The 23,003-nt window shown below is 40.6% G+C and overlaps 1 pseudogene; it reads right to left on the reverse strand.

Annotated features, from left to right (window-relative positions):
* Nucleotides 1-222: 222 nt before the first annotated feature.
* Nucleotides 223-23,003, reverse strand: part of LOC149143482 (uncharacterized) — a 62,408-nt pseudogene continuing 39,627 nt past the window's right edge.

Here is a 23,003-nt window from a genome sequence, read left to right on the forward strand (position 1 = left end):
TATGACCCCTTAGAAGTCTATATATAGAAAGGAGGTCTTGTCATTTGTATCATTGAAGAATTGTTCATTTGTGTAATGTAAAGGAGGCTTACCCCTCAAAGAGGCGGATTTCTAAGGCGTTGATCTTTCTATTATATCTTTTTGTGAGCTAGTTTCATAAAATTTTCCATATGCACAATAAATATATTCATGATAGCAAATGTAATCTCAACAAGAAATAATTTAGGGTTGTGAATATAGTAAACTCTCATTTGTTTCAAAGAACTCTTGCCCTACTGATGTTAAGAGAACCAAAAATTAGATCACAGCAAGGCCAATTACTGATGCTTTCAACCAACTTTGTTCTACCCAAAATTTGTAGAGAATGATTTGCATGTTTTGTATGGACTAATAGGATTTCGAGTTGATTGTATGAGTGATATAGCTCCTAAAAGCTTAAATGTTTGAGTAATTAACAAAGATATAGCCTTATTCTATGGATCAAGATTATCTTGAAACAAAACCTCTACAATAATTGATAACCCTCACAAGCCTAGCAAAATCTGCATGAGAAAGGAATATGTTGCCATATTAGATCATTCTTGGGATGGGGTCCCTGGGTCAATTTTGTTGAGATTTTGAATCATTTTTGTAATATATTTTTGTAGCGAAGGTAAATTCTCCATGAGTAAAAGGGGCTTTAGTCCCTTAGTTGGGTAGGTGATAGAGTTGTTTTGAGACCCGCCCATGGTCCGTGGACCATGGTATTGTAAAGAAAATGCTATAAATAGATGATTGATAGTGAGTCTGAGAGATATATTTGAGGAACAAACCATTGTAAGGGCTAGGTGCTAAGGCAGGAAAAGTATGTTTTGTGTACTTAGGCAAAAGGGAAGGCTCCTACAGCTGAGTGCACAAATACCTTGACAAGTCCGCAAGTTGAGTGTGCACCCCCTACAACTGAGTGCGCTAGGAGGAGAAGTCTGTAATTGAACACTTATTCATAAAAAAGAGTGTTTGGGAAGCAATTTTAATGCATCTATGCCTTGTTGTTTACTTTTGTTTAATCTTATGTATCTTTGTTCGGTGATCTATTTTATGTGAATTAATTTTATTTATTTCCTGAAACATGTAGATCTATAATATTTATGCATAATAAGTATAATTAACCACCTTCGCGAAGATCGGGAAGTCATTAGATAGATCTGTTGTAGTTAGCTTTTTGGAAAGGGTAGATCTGTGCGACGACATATTTAGGCCATAAGGGCTTCAAAATGCACATTTACTACAAGGAACGGGTAGATCTATAATATTTATGTATGATAAGTACAATCAAGTACCTTCGCTAGGACATGAAGGTCATCTGAATAGAGTTGCAATAATTGACAGTCAGAAGGAATAGATCTGCGTGAAAATAATTGACCGTCAGAAGGAATAGATCTACATGAAGGTAGATATAAACCCTAGGAAACTTAGGAAACCATCACAAAGGCCTCTGGATGTAGAAACCTGGTTCTAGCATCCCCCAATATTGCTTCAGGTGAGACTACAGCATGCGCTATGCAGTTTGTTGTCAAAAAGGCCAGCAGTTAGGGTTTTGTTACTTGGTGCAGTTAAAGCTGAACCTGGGTCAGGCCCCATCAAGCCAACAAATGGTTCTGTTGTCAGGATTGGGATCAATCTAAGGAATGTGTGATGTCAAATAATTGGTTCCCTGCTAAGAAATAAATTGAGAAGTGGCTTGATCAACAAGAACACTCATTCACATCTCAGGAGAATAGAAACCCACAGTTGTCCATTGAATAGTGATTGAATAGATACCCATACTCAGAGGAAACCGATTTTTTTTTCTATTTCTTCCCTTGCAAATTACAGGAGTAGCTATCTAGATTGTCAGATAGTCAGGGTACATGGAGACTTGACGACCCTATTGTGTGGACTCTAGAGTGGGTGAGGCTCTTGGAAGCTTCAAAAAATAACATTATGCAAGCTTTGGATCATTGGATTGATCGTATCATAAGAGGATTCGTCACTAATCTCACGATTGATACGGCCATTAGTTATAGTGAATCAAAGCGCAATCTCTTCAAGGGACCACGAGGTATGTATTTAAAATCTTTGAAAGCTTAGATTAAGATGTTGTTGTGTGAAAAATAGGTTATGTTTTTACCTTGATGTTTGGGACTACACAAAGCAGAAAACCCTTTAGAAGGATCGAAGAATCGGGCTATGAATATAGTTTTCTATTGGGATCCTCTTCAAGCAACGATGAAGGAAATATTCTGAATACACAATGTAGTGCACTACAGTTAATAAGTTAGGGTTTCCTGTAGATACCTCATCCATCCACTCCACCTCCAACTCCACCTCCACTGCATAAACCTACACATTCATCTCCACCTCCATCTCCACCTCCACCTCCACCATTCAACCTGGAAAACACAATAAAGATGTCGATCTTTAAAGGTGCAGGGAGTGAAGACCCCGAGCAATTATGGTTTGTTGCAAATGTTGTGTGGACAGTGCAGCAGATCACTTATGATGATGTAAAGAAATCACAACTAGTCACAACACTGCAGGATAGGGCACTGACTTGGTATATCAAGTACTATCAAGAAAAACCTGGCGCAACATTGGTAGAGACTTAGCAAGTGTTGAATAGTGAGTTTAAGAAGCCTAAGTCTCAAGAACAGTCTGTTACAGAATTTAAGGAAATACAAAAAATGGTAAATGAATCCTCGTGGGATTTTGATCAAAGGCTAAAATTCTTGATCCAGTAGCCTAGTATGAACATCATGGATGAAAAACAAAAATTTTGGTACATTTCTTCATTGTTTCCTCACCTAAGATTACCATTATCACAACAGAAGGTAGTAACAAAATTTGAAGTTGCTGACATTGAGAAGAGATTGGAAGCCTCACTAGTACAAGCTACAAACATTGGAGTACAATAGATTCACTCACAGCTGGAAATTATGCACCTGGAGTTGTACATCCTAAAGAAGGGAAAGAAATCATAGCTTGAAGTTTGCGCAGAAGTTTGGTGATTGAAATGCAAGTGCCATGGACACAATAAGGACCATTGTCCGATTTATCATAATTATCTTATTGGGGGGCTCCTGTCCACCTGAAGCCAGAAAATATCATTGGGCTAAGCATAGGAGTAGTTCCATGGTGTGCTATTTGTCAGGTTACAGGATAGCATGCACCAAACAATTGCCATCTACAAAATTTTGTACGCACTCGTCAGCAATTGTTTTGTAATTTCTGAAAATCTGTAGGTCGTGATGAGTGCCATTATCGAAGTTATGAATTAATGATGGATAGAACCCATACATATCGAAGGCAGGAAAAAACTTAGCCTTAGGATCAAAGCGCGAGTGCAGCGTGTAGAGGATTTCTAGGTCATGGTGGAGGAAGGGGAGGAGGGGATAGAAGAGGTCATGGACAAGTTATTTTCTATAACTGTGGAGAGGTTGGACATTTTGCGCATGACTGTACGAACCTAACATATCCATCTCGTCAATATTGTAGACAATTCAACAATGTGATAGAATATTTCCCTATACTTATAGCAAAGATGAAAGAAAATAAGATGCAAACCCATCAACCTACCTAGAATAACCAGATGATGAGGGTGGAGCCTCGCTAAGAGAATCATAACATCAATGTCATAACATGTAGTGGTATGGCCACAAATGAAGATAAGGGAAAGCAGCCAGAAATCGAGCTATGGGTGTGCAAGGCTGTTGAGAAGGAAGTTGGGTTTGACCTCAACCAGGCTAATGAAACGCTCATGGAAGCTAAGAAGAAATTTGCTGAGACTTCTACGTTGGGGAGTCAGGAAAAATGGGTAGAAATAGTGAAGTGCACGATGTGGATCCTTCGATGTTAGCCACTTTTCTCAAAACTTATATGAAATTATTGAGGGATCAGAAGGCGGTAGAAAGGCTCCAGGAGATGATCGTAAATTGTATGAGTAAGACTAATATTCCTTCAGAATAGCATGATGTGAGGAAACTAGGTAAGCATAAGAAGTGAATAGGATGAGAGATGAGGTTGACTGCGCAAATAGGAGAGTATGAAATGGACAAAGTCATCCTGGATTTTGGTTCTGATGGGAACGTGTTGCCTAAACAGACATGGGAAAGGATGGGGATACCTGCACTGCAATTGTCTCCTATACAGCTACGCATGGTTAATTAACAGAAGATTATTCCTATGGGGCGCTTGTACGGGGTAACGATAGACATTGAAGGAGCAAGCACATTGGCTAATTTTGAAGTAATTGAAATTCTGGATGACAACAACCCTTACACTGTGCTACTAAGAATTTATTGGGCCTTCAACATGGATGTGATTATTAATATGAAGAAGCAGAAGATGACATTGGGGAAGAAGGCGCTCAGGGTTATTGTGCCACTAGACCCTGTTGAAGGAGAGTGCTACACTGAACCGATCCACGACTATGAGGAAGATGATGATTTGGATCAAATCTATAAGATTACTACACATGATGATGATTGGATCAATCCCACTACATATGGGTGGATGACGTGGGATAGAGACAACTCCTGTACCTAAGACTCATATGAGGAGCTCGAACACTAGAAAAATAGGTTGCATGAGGTCTCTACGCTACATTGCAATATCATGATAAAATCGTCATGGTGTGTATCTATAAAGGTAAGAAAATTTCTGCATTATTATGGCTTAAATGATGTTAATCTATTTTTGGATGAGTTTGAAAGGGAGGCACCTAAGGAACATCGATTCCGGGCACTTGATCAGCACTACATGCTATGCCTTCCCGATGTTGGGGTACACATAAGGAAAGCTTCGCTAACTAGAAGGAATACAAGTGAATGATGAAGCTGAGTTTTGGATACGCTAATACCTAGATGACTGAGAAATATAATGGAAGGGATGATCTGCACGAGCACTTGGTGCAGTGGACGAAAGCTTGGGGAGAAGTGCTGCAGCTAGAGTGGGTAAATATCTTCTTTCACACGCTAGATACTATTCCAATAAATTGGTTTTTGGAAACAGAGCTATGCCATGGGATGACCAAATGGGACATCATGAGGGAGAGCTTCTTATTAAAATTTAGCTTTGAGGCCATTATCTTTAGAATGTCTGAAGAACTGATGGAATGGGTACCACTAGACTAGAATACACAGGTACGCAACGCACTAGAATGTTACAATGTCATTTCTAAAGAAGAAGAAGATGATCCAAGAAAAATCAACATTCCAGAGATTGAGGGACAATGCAAGGTTAAATGACCTTAAGAAAAGAACCCTGATATATCAAAACCTTTGAATATCAGACAAGTAAATATTAGGTCCGAGGTGCATCCAAATTTTGCAAAGATAGACGATTATTGGGATGAAGATACAGTTGATAAAGTCGCAAAGCTGTTGCACAAATACTAGGACTTGTTTCCTACCAAGTTCGCGTACCTGAAGGGAATAGTAGGGGATTTGGGAGTAATGAAGATCACTTTAAAGCCGGATGTGAAGCCCATAAAACAGTGACCCTATTGACTAAATCCTAGGTATAAGGAAAAGGTGCACAAAGAGCTCGATAAAATGCTGGACACAGAATCATTGAACCAATTGAAGAATCTGATTGGGTAAGCCCTATGGTGGTTCAAGAAAAGAGGAAGAGGGTGAAATTAGAATATGCGTAGATTTGAGAAAGTTGAATGATGCATGTGCTCATGATCTGTTTCACCATTTACATATGAAGTTTTAGAGAATGTTGGAGGACAGGAGGTGTATTCATTCACTGATGGGTTCTCAGGGTACCATCAAATTACGATTTCATCTGAGGATCACAGAAAGACAACCTTCGCGACCCAGTGGGGATGTTTCCAGTACATAGTGATGCCATTCGGGCTAAAGAATTCACCAATGAGCTTTTCAAGGGTCATAATTTCCACGTTTAAAGAATTTATCCATAAATTTCTCGAAGTATATTTTTATGACTAAAGTGTGTTCAGATTGGTAAAGCACCATGTTGCAAGTCTGCGAATGATGCTAGATACTTGTCGTGGATATCAAATTTCACTGTATTTGAAGAAATGCATATTTTTTATGCCATATGGAATCTTTCCAGGTCATGTGGTCTGCAAACAAGGGTTAATGGTAGACCCCGCGAAGATAGCGGTGATCATCAATTTAAAAGCTCCGAGGAATGTAAAGTAGTTGCATGCAACATTAGGGCACACTAGTTATTATAGAAAATTTATCAAGGCTTATGCTTAGATAACTGCATCGATGGGAAAATTACTTAAGAAGGACACGACCTTGTGTTGGGATGAAGAGTGTTAGCACAATGTGGATGCATTAAAGGAAAAGATGATGACTATGCCTATTTTGGTGTTCCCAAACTGGAAGAAAGAGTTTCATGTGCATGTGGATGCTTATTATATTGCACCATGTGCGGTACTAGCTGAAGCAAGAAAAGTCAAGATTAATATTCTGATAGCCTTCGCAAGTAGGAAACTATCTAAGGCCAAGAAAAACTATTCAACTACAGAGCACAAAGGGCTGGCGATGGTCTATGCACTGTTGAAATTGAGACACTACTTATTGGGTGCATATTTCAAAATATATATAGATCACTCCGCTCTCAAATACCTGGTCAATAAGCTTGTGTTGTGGGGGAAAATCTATAGGACTCATGGAAAATTTTAGGGGCTAATGTTCGCCCAGTGGGCTAATTTTCCATGATTTTTCCATAAAAAAGATTCGCCAATTTCCAATTTTGTAAAAGACGATTCGCCCAAATTTTAGAATATAAAATTATTTTACCTTAAAAATCGCCAACATTATATAGAGACTATATATAAAATAATTATAAATTTGAATAATTTTACAAATATATCAATAAACATTTATAATTTGCATATTAGGGATTAGTGAGATTCACCAATGTTTGAAACTTCAAGAAAATTTTCCATCCTTAAAATTTTCCTTGCTATAGGTGGTTACTACTATTTCAGGAATATGATTTTGAAGTGATTTTCAAGCCTAGATGGTTGAATGAGGACCAGATCATCTATCCAAGATTGAGACAAGTGAAGAGCCAACTAATTTAGATGAAGGGTTGCTGAATGCGCAACTCTTTTCTATACGAGTATTAGATGATCATTTTGCAGATATAATTCAGTTTCTAACTACTGGAACAACTATGGAAGGGTATTCTACTCAGTAGAAGAAAGAATTGGTGTTGTGCGCTGCTGAATTTTCTGTGATAGTGGACACTTGTATAAGATGGGTATTGATGAAATATTGTGCAGATACATTATGGATTTTGAACGCTCTAGTGTCCTCACCGAAGCACATGGAGGAGTGGCAGGAGGACACTATGAGGGTAGAGCGATTGTGCAGAAGATTATGCGGGTAAGGTTACGGTGGCCAACAATGCATAAGGATTCTAAGGCGTACTATAAGGCATGCGATGCGTGCCAAAGCATGGGAAAGCCATCACGAATACATGAATTACCCTTAAATCCTCAAACTTCATTACAAGTGTTTAAAAAGTGGGCTATTGACTTTATATGTCCGATACGACCATCGGGTAAGAAGACAGGTGTATGGTACATTATTACTATGACTGAGTATTTGACAACATGGGAAGAAGCACAACCAGTGAAGGACTGAACCACTGCTATAGCCGTGAAGTTCCTGTTTGAGTATGTGTTGATAATTTTTGGGTATCTGAAAATACTGATGAGTGATAGGGGTACGCACTTCCTCAATGAAACTATTTCCACGATGCTTGAATAATTTCAGGTGTGTCATCAGAAGAGTACACCCTATCACCCTTAGGAAAATGGGACAGTTGAAGAATTTAATAAGATCCTGGAGAATGCATTGACTAAGGCCTGCAATGTGTAGAGGATCAATTGGGATATGTGCATATTAACGGTCCTATGGGCATATAGGATGACATGTAAGAAGCTAACAGGACAAACCCCATTCAGGCTAGTCTATGGGATAGAAGTAGTCATGCCGATGGAGTATATTGTGTCAAGTCTATGGATTGCAGCATTGACTGAGATGGTTGATTGTGAGACCATGGAAGAGAACCTTACGTAGTTACTAGAACTTGAAGAATACTAATTTCTAGCCGGATTTCACCAATAGGTGTAGAAGAAACGTGAGAAGGCCTAACATGATAGGCATATTAAGTTGTGCACCTTCAAGGTAAATGATCTCGTGCTGCTATATGATAGCAAGTCCACAAAGTTTCCAGGAAAATTTCAATTTCATTGGTTAGGGCCATATGTTGTTAAGGAAATCACAGATGGTGGTGCAAATCAGCTTGTGAAGTTGAATGGGGAACCATTCCTAGGAAGAGTCAATGGAAGCTGACTGAAGTTGTATCAAGGAGATCCTACCCCTATGTGATGACTATATGATGAAAAGATAGTCTTAGTACTCCAGGCATATGCAAGGAGGTATGAGACTATAAACTGCACTATCGAAATAAGGGGGAAATGAAGTAAGGGGTTTGCGTGAGGAAAGAAAGTAGAGTGCTAGGAGGAGGTGCACTAGGAGGGTTGCGCCATGGAGGCTGGTGCTATGCAGCTGGGTCCAAAACTAGTCGTATAGTGCACTGTAGCTAATTTGATGGTGAAAATCCCATTAGGAGGAGTGGGTATGTGACATTTATGGAAAAAATATTTGGCAATATGCTGCCAAAGATGCATTTATGATAGGATTTTGGAGGGAATGGTCAGATTTGAATTCGAAATTACCTATAAATCTGGCATGCTCGCCTGCATTACAACACTTTTCTTTTAGCAAATTTGTTGCCAGAAAGATTACTATATGTCTATGAACTGAGAAGATTGGGAAGATATTTTTAAGCATCCAGGGCTAGCTAACATATCTGAAACCTTCCAAAAGGCCTTTGTAGAAAACATGATAGCCACTAATCCCTCAAAAGCGGTGTCTCTGAATCTGCTCTATCTGAAGCAGCTGTCTCTTACACCGCAGCCCCTGAAATTGCGATGATGGAAGCTACACCATCTTTACCTACGATGCTGAGGTTGCCTAGGTCGAAGCCATCTACTGCTAACAAAAATCAGAAGAAACCCCAAGCTATTCCAGTGAGGTAGTCACCGAGGAAGAACCCTGCAGAGGTTCAACAAAAAGGAAAGATGGACAAGAAAAAACATCCATATGAACCCCTAGATCCAGACGAAGAAGAGCTTCACGACAAGGTTGAAGAGTTGTATGATAAGGAGCATGAGCCTATCACTTGGTTCCTAGATTATATCCCTCCATGAAAGGGCAAAGCGAAGGTAGAGAAGGATCTAGATTCTGGCAAGTTTATGGTCTCTACCCCACTATTAACAGAGAAAGTACCATTTGAAGGCCCGCAGTTAGGATGTATCCTTGCACTAAAAATGGAGGATTAGGATCTCGTTGATCACAATAAATTCCCGCATCTAGCCACAAGCAAATATCCAACAAAGATATATTATGAGGAGAATGGAGTCACGCGATTGGAGATGATGAAGTGGGTCATGGGGGTTGAAAAATCCGAGTTGCTGAATATGTTATGGGTACCACACATTAGCTTATCCACTATCAACATGGTGTGCATACTCCAACTGCTTGCATTCACACGTGATGGGTGTCTCTGGCTAGGAGAAGCCATCCCCATCACAGATATGATGATCCACCATATCACAAGGTTTCCCTGCCAAGCGTTGGATCCTACCAATGATTTTGGAGGCAAGAGTCAAGAGAAGCAAATTGCGGACAAAATGAAGTGTGAGTATGGCTTAATCAAGAAGTCACACAAATACTCCATTTTCTCCATCATTGATAATGTTAACACCCAGGTTGTTCCCTATGACTCCCAAGGGAATACGGCCGGGGTAACCACTAACCAATCTTTGGATCACAATTTCTAGCCAAACTGTAATCAGAGAGGGCTCTCTCTTTATGATTTGTCTCTGTTATGATGGTGTTTTAGGCTAGCTATTATTCTCAGATTTTGGTTTATGTTTTGGTTGAAGGATTTCTTTCAGGGCTTAAGATGTAGTGTTTAGAGAGTAATATATCATTGGGCAATGGAGTCTGGAGTTGTGAAATGCTTTGAAATGCAGGATTGGTGGTGTTCAAACTGCAGGGCCAATTGTGTATCTCAGACAAACAAATTTAACTTGAATGGTGAGGCATGTCAGCCAACAGAAAGCAATTAAGAATTTTCTATTAAGCTGGTGAGGTGAAACTGAAACACGTTGCACAGGAGCAAACTTGAATTCCTGTGACAAAGGTCACTGTGAAAGATGTATTCTGAAAGTGCATCAATTAAGAATTACACTTATCAAGATTACAGCTGAAGAAAAACATTCATTAACAACACAGATTGAACTCAGGGTATTCATTGAATAAATCCTGAAAGTTGTTCTTTTTCCTTGTTGCTAAATATTCAAAGTTAGAAAACACATATGGATTTCAAAAAATCAAAAATACATAACAGAGAGAGTTACAGAGACTTATTGTATTGTGTAATACACAGGAATCCAGCTGTTTTCAACAGACACCAGAATGCATTCAACACTTTAGAAATCCGAGAAATTCCATCACTTTCTTTATTAAACTTCTGAAAGGATTACAGCATAAGAACTTCTTCAGGAGAAATCAACAACAACCCTTGCAAACTCATGCGAAGGGGACTTTATAGAAGTGTTTATACAAAATATCTCAGGCATTGAGTCATCTGAGAGAGAAAATATCTTCATTACTTCGTACAGAAAAGTAGAAAAAGAAGTTATTACAGCTTTGAATGCAGCATAACTGCTCTTTAAGTCTGTCAGAGGATAATTTGACCTTTGGAGGTCCTTGAGTCGGTTTAACTGCTTTGTTTTAATGCTGGAAATGCGTCTTTACTTTTTTGCTGCGCTGTATCTTCTCGGCTCTGCCAGCTGTGGTTTCCTACTCTTGCTTTGTTGGCCAAAATTTTTTGCTAAGTTGGCTCAGCTTTAATCTTTAATGCATGCTGATTTTGTTAAACTGTGCTTTGCATAACAATTCATATTTAAAAAACAAAATTTGGTGAATGGCTCACTATTTATAAATTTTTCTGTATTGTATTTGCCCACCAGTCTTGTGTAGGGAGTTGATGCCTGAGAATTGCATCCATAGTCTCCTCTGCTTCTGTATACTTGTAAAAATTGGGTGCCACATCAAACATGTGATTGATCTCATTCATTATAAAAACTAGACTTTCTACCTTGTTGTAGATAGTATGTCCTGTAGCTGGCCCTGTTTCTTCTGAGCTGTTGGGCTTCTCATGGATTTCATTTGTGGCAAATGCATTCACTCTCTTGGCATACTGCTCATGAATGAGCAGTCTCCCTGCGCTGTTCAGTAAGCTAGGGAGTCCTCTGTTTTGCAGCACCAGGAATTTATCCATGAATCTTTTTACCTCGGTCTGCATGTCCTGGGTTCTTCTCTCCAATGTCTGCACCAAATTTCTCAATGTGAGAACCCTTTTGATCAACTGAATGGCCTCAGTTCTATTGGGAATTCCCATGTTTGCCAGCTGAGTACTTGTTCTATTATTCAGCACATTGATCATCGTGGTGGCAACTTCAGGCATGTTGCCTAGAGCAGCCCTTGACTTGTGAATTTCAGCTTGTGCTTTTGGGATGAGCTCTAGCTGCTCATGGATTGTCTCTATATACTGCCATTGGTCAGTAACAGACTGGCCAATGTTGGCCCATAGCATTGCCTTAATACCAGCTATAACTTTATCTAATTTGAGCTCATTTTCTAGCTCTTTTATCCTGTCTTTGAGGGCTTTCACCTCCCTGCCCTTCTCTGCCACCGCTTGCTTGGATTTGTCATATCTTTCATTCACCTTGGCCAATTTATCCCTGGTCTAATTTATCTCTGCCATTTGAGCTTCCAGGGCTTGAATTTCATTTTTTAGCTTTTGCATGTCCAAGCTAGGGGCCTGTTCTATTGGTGGAGGTGCTGAAGTAGGTGGTGCAGCTTAATCAGTTTGTTGGGGGGGAGGAACAGTAGTTGGGGCAGCTTCCTCAAGGTTTATGATTTGAGGAGGAGCCTGAGAGGTCTGCCCTTCTTCTCTTTGTTTTAAGGCTACCTGTAGTGCTGTTTTTGCAGCCTCCGATTCTCCCAGCTTTTCCTGAGTTTGGATTAGCTGCTTATACAGAGATATCAACAAGGTTGTGGCCTGTTGATCATGTCTTTGTTGGGCAACATCATCTGTTTGAGGGTGAATTGTGGCTGGGAGTTTGATCTTTCTCCTCAAGGCTGCCATGTCTGCATCCCTCAATTTTAATATCTCTTGTATGCCCTTGATATCTTTGGGATCATGCCCCATTTCTATGATGATGTCCTCCAAGGACCTTATTCTGTTGTCCTTTGCCTGGGATGATGCTCTCTCCAACTCTAGCTGAGAGGCTGTATTGTTAAGGCTATTTTGTAGCCTGTAGTTGTCCAACGTTTGGTCTGCCAAGGAAGCATAGACCATCTCACCCGTTTGCTTATGCAGTTCTATCTTATCCATTGGGTGGATATCCTTGGCAAGGACTTCCAGGTTAGTCCTCAAGTAGTCAGAGGCAGATTGGGGTTGCACTGCTGTTGGCATAAAATGACTCATGATCATTTTGCCTTCCTGCACATCATATGCAGACATGAGTCTTTGTTGATTGGTGGGAGCCATGTTCAACAGATGGTTATATAGCTGTATCTTGATGGGCTCATTTCTCCTCTTAATGTCGACGAACTGCTGCTTAATGCTGGGTCCACCTTCCCTTTGCTGATTTGAGGAACTCACCTCTCCCCCCATTGCTCTCTCCTGCTCCTGTTGAAAGGAACTTGCTGATGCTTCCCTGCTGGGTGGGACCATACCAAAAGACTGTCCTATTGGCATTTCTTCCTCTGAGAAGGGATTAATTCTCTTTCTTTTCTCCCCATGAGATGCTGATGTGGTAATGGGAGTCTCTCTGTCCCTTTTCCTGCTTGTATCCTCCTTTTGTGGAGTTTGGAGGATTGATGCCTCAGCTGAAGTTTCTTGCCTTGGAGGCACAGTTTGTTCAGTGGATTTAGGGGCTTCCACTGTTTGCTCTTGCTGGACAGGTTGTTCCTGCCTTTGTTCTTCCCGTTGTTGCTGTTCTTCTTGCTGTTGCCCTTCTCCTTGCTGCTCCATTTCTTCTTGTTGCTGCACTAGTGTTTCCATCTGTTCCTCGGTCATAGGAGGTGGCTGTTCCACCTGCTTTTCTTTGCCTTTGCTGGTTGTCTGTGGAGTATTCATGGCAGCTTGCTGATGTGTTGTTGAAGCTGAGGAAGCTGCTCCAAGTTGTCTTTTGTATGAGAGGGGGACCTGTCCACAAGTTTCTAAGTCAGTTTCCTTTTGAATATTTCTGGCCTCTCTTTCTAGTAGCTCTTCACTAGTGATTTCCTCTTCTAGGGTGCCCTCTTCCCAGCTTAATGCATTGGCATACTGCTCAATCTCAGGCTGCCTTATATGTGAATAGGTACCCAATTTGTATCTTATCCTCCTGAGGGAAACAAAATGATTGGGGTCATAGGGTATCCACTCAAAGCTAGTTTGCAGTTTGAGGACCTCTAGGATACTGTTTGCCTCTTTCCATCCCTCCTCTTTTCTGTTATATAGGAAAGGGCCCAGCTGGCTCCTTACCTTCAACTGTGCCTTCTTGTTCTTACTTTGGAAGTGGAGGTAGTTGGCATTCCCAAATTTCCTGAACTATTCAAGGGCAAAAAGCCTCATGGGGACATACCTTGGCAGCTTAAAAGGCTTCAACTCACAGCCATATACTCTGATGACTGTGTGGTCTTGGTAAAGGTACCAATTACCAATGCTGTAGGTTTTGTTTAGATGGAGAATTCTCCTCATGTCATCAGTTAGCCTTGGAGGGGGAACACCACACAATAATGTCATAGCTGGATGTATGAATAAGTCTATGAACTCACAGTATGTGTATGGTGACACAGAGGTGCAGTGAAAGACAGAGGTCCAAAACACAACTGATCTTGGATTCCCCTGGGCATTAACTTGTTTCAGGGGAATAAAGAAGCTGCCTGGCTAATTAAACAAGAATAGATGGTAAATGAAGGAAGTATATCTGAACAGTCTTTCCCTTTGCAGATTCATCAGCTGGTCATGGATCCTATCTGCAATATATGTGGCATAGTCATAATGTACAACTGGAGGCTTTCCAGGAGAGAATATAGACAGCATTGCCATTATGATTTCATCCACATCTTCCATTCCCTTGAACCATAGGACATAGCTGATCAAATCCACTAGCATTCTGCCCAATTCATTTAAGTATACATATCCAATAGGAGGGGTTCTGATGGTTTCAGAGCCTGGTTGTACAAACAGCTGGTTGATTTTGATGATCTGGTCATTTGACAACTTATTCCCCTTCTTTATCAAGTTCTGCATGTAGAGGGGGGTCAATGGTTTTGCATTGTGGAAATGCAGCATCTCATTTATGCTCTTTGGGGTGATATGGAACAGAATTGATCCTGTAGGGCTGAGGACAGCTCTTTGGCATGGATCATAGCACTCCTGGCATCTGTGGATCAACTCTGGCATAGAATTTACCTGGGGGAGGTTGTAGATGGGCAAGTTTGAATCCCAAATCCCTAGGGTATCAGCTCCACTAAGGTGTTGGGCTTTCAACTCATTTAGCATCTGAGTATTGTATTTGGAGCCTAATGGAAACCAGTCCAACATTTGATAATCCATATCTCCCAGGGCTTTCCATTCTAACTCCCTATGAGGGGCATTGAGAGGCTTGATGTTCAGTGCAATTGGAGTTTCCATGGTCTATTAAGCTTCTGTTTTGCAGGTGAACCGTCTGAAGTAGGCAGAACAACACTGAAGTAATTACTTGCAAAAAGTGTGAATTTCAAGGACCAAAGGGTGAAGAGGGCACATAGCAATTGAAATACTGTCTGAATTATGAATAAGACCAATGTCTGGTCTCACTTTGTCTTCTGTGGCAGGTTTTTAATGGGTTGACCAACTGTTTCACGATTGCGCGAGCAGTTCACAGTTTTTTTATAAGAACTCGGGAAATCAAGGCTCAACTGGTGGTTTTCAAGCTTGCAGTGGTAAATGGGGGCTAGGCATCAAGATTCACCGGTGAATTTTGAGAGTTTTACGTCGCTTAAGCTCTTTCGAGGGAAATAACAAACAGAGTAGGTATATGAAGGTTTTTAATGGACAATACCTGGTAAAGAGCGAGCAGTGGTCATGAATGACTGTGGGAATGGTGCGCTGGACGTCTCCAAGTCGGCTTCAACAATGGTGGTGTAACTTGGACGTAACAATCATGCAGAGAAAGAAACAGTTCTGGTAGCAAAAGTACGAAAAAACGCAAAAATTGGCCTAAATATGGACTTTTGGCATTTTGGCGCGTTTTCTCAGATGACGTCAGCATGACGTCATAGGGTGGGGTCAAGCTCAGATGACATCAGCATGACGTCACCGGGTGAGGTGGCGAGCTACTATTGGTCCATGGGGATGATGCGGTGGCAGACACGCTGGCACAGGGGCGGACAAGAGTACTGATGCGATGGCAGGGTGGCGATGACGTGGGTCTGACGCGGGACTAGCGAACCGGGCGGTGAGTGAGACAGCGGTTACGGTTAAGTGCCATAGCGGTTACGGTTTCTCGGAGCGGTTAGGATACGGCCCTGGTTTTGTCAGAGGCCGCTCCGAGAGACCCGAGAGGGTGACGCGTGGCCGCGCCATGACGTATCCCTTCGTCATTTTCTCGGGCGCTAAATGTTTGTCGTGGGGGTCGCTCCGATATCAATGAGGGCCGTCGGATCCCATGGGTTCGATCTGACGATGGACGGGAGGACGATGTGATCGGTGGATACCGATGCGGGCGGGTATAATTTAATATTTGTTTTTGAAAGCAGCGCCCGGCGGAAAACCTTAGGGTATGGGTTTTTTGTAAGGTTTTCGATGTATTTGGAAAATCACATATATGCGCCAACTTTGGTTAAGCGGTGAAAGTGGGTTTTTCTTTGCAAATGATGGTTTGATGAGTGGAATGACTTGAAACAAGGGGGTGAGAGGAGGTATAGGTTCATCAAAGTGACCAGATGTCATTTTGATTCCTTTTTTAAGAACATATGGCTATAATGCCAAGGGGAGGGATACTTATACACAATTTGGGGTTTATACACCATGGTGTTACTACTAGTAGGGGAAAGGTGATATAGGGGATTTACATAGTAAAGTTAGAGTTAATATGGATGAAAGAAGTGGATTAGGGGAGACAAAGCTAAGTTTATTTGAGGAACACTTAGCTTAGGGAGTAGATCAAAATGAAAATATTTTTACACAAGAAATGTGGCTTTTGAAGGAACAAGAACCACCATGAAACCATAATCTTCTTCCATGAATCTCAGCTGATGAGGGAGTGTTAGTAATGAAATGGAAAGGGGAAGAAGGGAGGTTAGACATGCTTCCTTCTTGCTGCAACTTAATGAAGAAGAACACCTTCTCAATTGATTGACTTTGCTTTGGTAAACAAAGTTAACACACCTGCAATGGTAAAGATAACCTTTCTGCAACCCCAACTACTTACCCAGCTACTTGCCTAGCATTTTTTATTTCTTCTTGGAGGGTGCACTTGGACTTGCAGACCCTTACCTGCCTTTTCTTTTCTTTGGCTTTTTCTCTTGTTTTTTCTATCTACTTCTACCCTTATTTCTTCCAAGGTCCCAGATTGAGCTGTTGGGAGCCTTTTCTTCTCTACCTGAACTATTTGTCTGCCAAGATTAAACAGTTTGGACAAACTCCTTTCTCTATTCTACAACTGAAAAATTTAAAACATGACATGATCCAGATTAGACTGTTGGACCATCCATCAGAATTTAAGTCCTTACCAAGCTATAAGCACAGCTTGGGTTCTTTTGGAAATATGTGATCTTTGAATCATCAAAGCAGAGCATATTTGGACCTTTTCATAGCAATCATGAAATATGAAACCTATTGGTATAGGTAGCTAATAGTGGCTCCACATGGGGATGGTGTTTCATTTGAAAGACCAAGAACAACAGGTCAGATTGCCTTGCTCCTTGACTGCTCTTGCCAATCTTGAAGTTTGCTGCTTTGAAGTGCCAAAATTGTGGGCTTCTCTTCTTGGTAGACCTCTGATTCTATTTACCCTTTGCTGGCAGATTTAAGAAAACTTGGAGAAATTTCATATTTACATGTTATCAGAAAGTAATATATACATTTGGGTATGTACAATGGAAGCTCATGCTCTACTTATGGGTGGTAGTCAAAATAGTGCTTCAGCATCCTACCATTCACAGCACCTTCATATAGGTGAGTTTCAGTTAGACTTTTAAGGAAATAGGTATTGTTTCCTTGCACTGCTTGGACAACAAATGGTCCTCTCCAAAGGTAGTCAAATTTTCCATGTTTTCCTTTGTCTTCTCTTCTTGCATCCCACTTGAGGACTTTGTCTCCCACACTGAAATCTTCTGCCTTAGTTTTGCGGTCAAAAGCCTTCTTTAGCTTTTCTTGTAATACTTGAGCTCTGCTGAACACTTGATCTCTGGTTTGCTGCAAACATATGATTTGATTGATTCTTCTTTGCATATCATTTGGTTCAGCTTGGCTTTCTTGAAAAAGCTTCATAACAGGCACTCCTAATGATGAGGGGAACTTGGCCTCTAATCCATAAACCAACTCATATGGGCTGGTCCCAATTGATCTTTTGGTTGTTAGTCTATCTGCCCATAGGGCATTCACAAGCTTCTTATGCCAATTCTTTTTGTTCTCTTCTAGCACTTTCTTTATGATGTTTACCAGACTTTTATTTGATGAATCAGCAAGGCCATTTCCTTGGGGATAGTAGGCAGTGGAATGGCCCAGAGTGATGTGAAATTTATGGCAGAAGTTCACCATTTTCTTGGATCTGAAAGCAGCAGCATTGTCTGTTATTATTTTGTCAGGACGGCCAAATCTATCCAATATGTTGTTCTCCAAGAACTGAATAATTATTGAATCATTTGCTTGTCTGCATGGGGCAGCTTCAATCCACTTAGTGAAGTAGTCTATTGCTGTTAAAATCCATCTGTGTTGGCCTGAAGATGAGGGATGAATTTCCCCAATGAAGTCCAATCCCCATTGTTGAAAAGGTCTCTCTGTTGCAATAGGCCTTAAAGGAAGTGGCAGCAACTGTCTCTTTCCCTCAAACACTTGACATTTATGACATGAGGTGATGAATTTCTTGACATCAGAGAACATGGTGGGCCAGTAGTATCCAGCCCTTAGTATCTTGTCCACAGTGGACTTCCAGTACAAGTGCCCACCACAGTCACCTGCATGAAATTCTTTTATGACATTGTCAGTTTCATTTTCAATTAAACAGTGCAGCAATATACCTTCATGGTTTTTCCAAAGTAGATTGCCATCCATCACACAAAATCTTGAGGTTTTCATTTTTAAGAATCTACACTTAGTTCTGGACAATCCTGGGGGAGCACACAGGTTTTGTAACACATAACAGATATCAGAATACCAGAGGGATTGTTCAAAGGCTACATTGATCTTTGGAGTCGCCAGCTCCGGTTCACTGTCCAGTTGGTTAATGTCTAAGGCTTGAAAATTTGTTTCTGTCATTAATTTGTCCAAGCCTTGCCCTTTTATTAGTTTTGTAGGTTTTATCTCAATGTCAAATTCCAAGATGTTGGCAATCCATTTTCCTCTTCTGCCCTCTAAATTTTCTTGGGTGAGAATGTCTTTGACAATAGGACTTGGCACATATGCTATTACATGGGAATAAAGGATATAAATCCTAAAGTCTTTAATGGCTTTGACTAAAGCATAAGCTTGCTTTTCCATGATTTGATACTTTAAAGGTGCATCTCTAAGAGCTTTGCTAAAGAAAGCAATTGGCTTCTCATTTCCTTGGTCATCTTTTTGCAATAAAACAGCAGCAATTGTATGCTGGGAGGCAAAAGAGAAAATGATAAATTCTCTGTCAAACTGAGGATTGGTCAACACTGGGGTTTGGGTAAGGGCCAATTTTATACCTTCAAAGGCTTGATTGGCTTCAACAATCCATTTGACTTTTGAATCCTTTTTTAGCATGTTATTTAATAATCTGATTAGTTCTGCTAAGTTTGGGATAAACCTTCTTAAGAAATTGATTTTTCCCAAGAATCCTTGCAATTCTTTGACATTTCTTGGGTGGGGCATTTGCAGGATAGCCTGTATCCTATCTGGGTCAATTCTAATGCCATCTTTAGAAATGATGTGGCCCAATAGCTTACCTTCCTCTAAACCAAATAGGGATTTCTTGGGATTCAAGGAAATTCCATATTTTCTGCATTTTAGGAAGATCTGTCTCAGATGTTTTATATGTTCTTGGTCTGATTTTGAAAAAGGTGTAAGGTCATCTAGGTAAATGACTAAAAAGTCATGAATCTCTTTGGCAAAGGCAATATCCATGGCTCTTTGAAAAGTTTCCCCTGCATTTTTCAATCCAAAAGGCATCTTTACATATTTGAAAGTTCCCCATGGGGTTGTAAATGTTGTTTTGTCCTGATCATCAGGGTGAACTAAGATCTGGTTGAAACCTGAGAATCCATCAAGTAGAGAAATTCTAGAAGCCCCCACTACTCTTTGCAAAATGTCATCCATCTTGGGTAAGGGGTAATTGTCTTTGAGGGATACTTGGTTCAGATTCCTTAAATCCACACACAGCCTAATTTCACCAGTCTTCTTTCTTGTGGGGACTAGGTTGGAGATCCATTCAGAGAATCTGATTGGTGCTATGATGCCTGCCTTGAACATTTTCTGTACTTCTTGTTCCATTGCTGGGAGAAGCATAGGATTGATTCTCCTCAGTTTTTGTTTAAAGGGATTTTGATCAGGTTTGAGAGGGATTGTATGCTGGATAACAGAGGTGTCATAGGACTTTAAGTCCTCATAACTCCATGCAAAGACGTCCTGGAACTCTTTAAAGAGGTCAATGTACTTAGGCTTTTGGTCAGGAGGTAAGGAAGCAGATAATTTAATTATCTTGGGTTTGTCAATTGTACCTATGTTGCATTCTTCAATGGCTGCATTTAAGGGCTGCATTTTTGGTTTTCTAGGGATATCATTTGAATCAAAGATGTCTTCTAGTGGGGTTAGGCCTGTTGGTAGAAAATTGTCTTTCAGCTCGATGATTTCAGTTTCAGCATTGGCCACCTCCTCACCATTGATTGATTGAATTTGCTGAATGTTGTCTATGTTGAAAATAGTTGGATTTAGTATTTGTTTTGTTGTTCTGGGTGATATTGGGTGAGCAATCTGTTGAAACTGTATTTGTGATGGACTTGCTCCATCAAATATTTGTGATTGACTTGCTGTCTCAAGTATTTGTGATTGACTTGCTGTATCAGTGTCAATATTTAGTCCTGCAAATTCTTGCTGCAGAGTTAAAAAATGGTTTATTTGCTTGTCATCCTCAAATACTTGCCAATCATTGATATTGTTTGGAATGGAGGGTCTGTGTTTTACCTCAGCTGTAAAACAATGATGGGGCTCAAAGGGCAACTTGCAGGTACTTGCAAAGGTGGCTAAACTATGAGCATGTAGATTGTGGGTTCTGGGAATTTTAGTAATTTGGAATTTAGAGAAAAAGTTTAGTACCTCAGCAACAGCAGACCTATAAGTCCTTAGTCTTTTGTCATTGGTGACAAATTTTCCCTTCACTTGTTGGATAACTAAATCTGAATCACCCATGATTGAAACCCTGGCAGCTTGTAAGAACTTTACTAACTTGAGGCCTAGTGAAAGAGCTTCATATTCTGCCATGTTGTTAGTACATCTGAAATTCAATCTATAGGCTCTGCCTTCTGCATGACTATTTTCGTTATTGTGTACCCAAACTCCAGCTCCGGCCCCTAATTTGTTGACTAAGCCATCAAATTCAAGGAACCATAGAATATCCTGTTGGGAAGGTGTTATAGACATTTTTGTGCCTTACAGCATAGAGCATGAAATGTCAATAATCTGAGGGATCCAAAGTCCCTAAACATGTTGTTCTTACCCTTAGAGGAACAAGGTCAGCAAACCACAACACTGCAAATCAGTTCTCCACTGAAAAACACTCAAAAACAGGTAAATTTTGGATCAAAGCAGCTGCTCCACTAGGCATCTGCGCTGAAAGTCAAAAGCTCTGTGGTGTACCTGCGCTGCATAGCAAGTGCAACAAAGGCTACCTGCGCTGGGCGTACTTTGACATGTGGAGGAATCTTTTCTCAATGTGCCAATGCCCAGGAAGCTTCCAAATGACACTTGGATCAGAAGATTCGCCTAATGATGAGTTAAGAGCTTCTAAAACTCCAAGTGGAAGGTAGAAACTCCAAGTGAAGGACTGAAGAACAACTGGAGTTGAAGAGGACAACAAGTCACACATCAAGCTGACTTATCTTCACTCCAAAACTCTATATAAGGATCTCATCCCATGGGATCTAGAGGGCGGAATTCGGTGCAAAGAATTGCTGTTGGTTTACAGTTGAGAGTATTGGGTGATTGCTTGAGGGAGGTGAAGAATAAATTTCTCTCCGTCGGGAAGGTGATGCTGGATTGGACCTCTCATGGTTGTATCACCGCCTGAACCTTACTTCCATGGAAAATTTTAGGGGCTAATGTTCGCCCAGTGGGCTAATTTTCCATGATTTTTCCACAAAAAAGATTCGCCAATTTCCAATTTTATAAAAGACGATTCGCCCAAATTTTAGAATATAAAATTATTTTACCTTAAAAATCGCCAACATTATAGAGAGACTATATATAAAATAATTATAAATTTGATTAATTTTACAAATATATCAATAAACATTTATAATTTGCATATTAGGGATTAGTGAGATTCGCCAATGTTTTAAACTTCAAGAAAATTTTCCATCCTTAAAATTTTCCTTGCTGAAGTTACTTCCATATATTAATAAAGCATTTGAGGTTCTTCTATTCGCATGTGTTTCAATGGTGTATTGTCTTACTTGCGTCTTTGATTTATGCTAATCCTTGAATCGATTATGAATGCATGCTTCTTGTAGTTTCCTTTTCTTGTCTTATTTGCAGGATCTCGTGTAGCTGGGCCCATGAAAAGACTTGGAGCTGGGAGCAAGAGGCAAACAAAGGAGATTGGATCGACCATTTTCGCAAGACATCGGTAAGTGGATCTCTCCCTTTTATCTCTTGCATGTCATAAAGAAGAAACTTTAGATAGCTTTGCTTTCAGCTGTTGCTAAGGAACTGTCACCCTTAGAGTGGGTTAGGGTCATTCCGAGTTGGATACTTTCCCCCACAACAGACTGGCGACTCCGCTGGGGATCGTGTCTTGTTGGTAGCTTGTGTTTCTTGCTATTCATTTCTTAAACAAAGGGAGTACCGAATCGAACTGCATTCGTGTCCTTCGAATGCAAAGTAGAGGGCAGCTACTCTAGCCCAGTGCTAGGCATGTTTATGATTTGAAGAGCTGATCCACAAGGACTCTTTTTAGCTCTTTGTGATAGTGTTCATCTTACTTTAATCATCCTCTAGTGTATACTTGACTGACAGCCTTTGATCTGGCCAAAAACCACTGATTTTTGAGCAAACTGTGACCCGGAATCTGAGAGAGACGAGAGTTGTCTCTTCAGTGCAGCTGCAGCAAAGGCTACCTGTGCTGCAACGCAGGTCCCGAAGGGGCTACCTGCGCTGCATCTCAGATTAACAATGCAGCACCTGCGCTGATCCAGTTTTGCCTTGTGCAACTGGGATTCCCCACTGTCTGTTGCCCAGTTTTCAGTATTGTTTTTGCAGCCTGTTGTCAACCTGTATACCCAGCTGAAACTACCTTTCTTTGCCTTCATTCCGCCTCAGTTGTATGAAGAAACCATGATTGTTCTTATTGTATTTCTTGTTGTCATTCATAGTTTCCCATAGTGAAAGTGAACTAGTCTTGCTATGACCTCTTGGATCTAGAC

The sequence above is a fragment of the Pinus tabuliformis genome, chromosome X, assembly GCF_031772625.1.
Source record: "Pinus tabuliformis cultivar Carrire ecotype Pingquan chromosome X, CPIR1, whole genome shotgun sequence".
NCBI lineage: Eukaryota > Viridiplantae > Streptophyta > Pinopsida > Pinales > Pinaceae > Pinus > Pinus tabuliformis.